The following is a 746-nucleotide window of genomic DNA, read 5'->3' on the forward strand; positions in this document are numbered from 1 at the left end:
TTCAGAGCAGTCGGGAGCTTGAGACTCCCTCCTGATTGAAAAAGACAACCGTGTCCTCAGTTGCCAGCCCTTTCCACGTGCGCCTCCGTACCTCTGCACTTTACTTCCGCACCTCCTGTCTCAGTGTGCTTTTCTCTTTCCTTCTAGTTGTAGAATTTCCACTCAGCCAGCCTTTCTGTGGTTCTAGATGATGTCCGTTTTGTCTTTTAGTTGTATTTTTGAAGTGGTTGTGCAAGGCAGCAATTTCCGGTGTTTACCTATGCTGCCATCTTGGTTTCTTCCTAGTCCCAATGTTTTTGTGCTAGTCCAACCACACCCTGAGTAGTACACTCATTTTTATTTTAGTAAGATAAAGCATACCCTAAACAAGTGATCAGCAAGACCAGGGCCCAAAGACGGTGTCATATGGCTAAGGGAAACGGGATTATTATTTCACCGCCTACCTGGAGAGTTTGAGGCAACATAATGGTTACTGTCAAAAATCTAAAGGGTGGTTTGTAGGAGAGAGAGAATTGACTTATTTTGTATTTCCTCAGCTGGGAAAACTGAGACCAAACACAGTTCTGTTCAACACAATGCAATCAAACTAGAGCAGCCCAACAATGAAATGAACAGAGAATAAAAAAAAGGGTGGGCTTCACGCCGAAACCGGTTTGGCTCAGTGGATAGAGCGTCGGCCTGCGGACTGAGGGGTCCCGGGTTCGATTCCGGTCAAGGGCATGTACCTGGGTTGCGGGCACATTCGC

At 46.6% G+C, this 746-nt stretch overlaps 1 protein-coding gene across 1 annotated transcript in view; it reads right to left on the bottom strand.

Moving 5' to 3' along the window:
• Window positions 1-746, bottom strand: part of ATP1A4 (ATPase, Na+/K+ transporting, alpha 4 polypeptide) — a 36,575-nt gene that overhangs the window by 25,497 nt on the left and 10,332 nt on the right. The gene's annotated exons all lie outside the window — the stretch shown is intronic.

The sequence above is a fragment of the Myotis davidii genome, unplaced genomic scaffold (assembly GCF_000327345.1).
Source record: "Myotis davidii unplaced genomic scaffold, ASM32734v1 scaffold251, whole genome shotgun sequence".
Lineage (NCBI taxonomy): Eukaryota > Metazoa > Chordata > Mammalia > Chiroptera > Vespertilionidae > Myotis > Myotis davidii.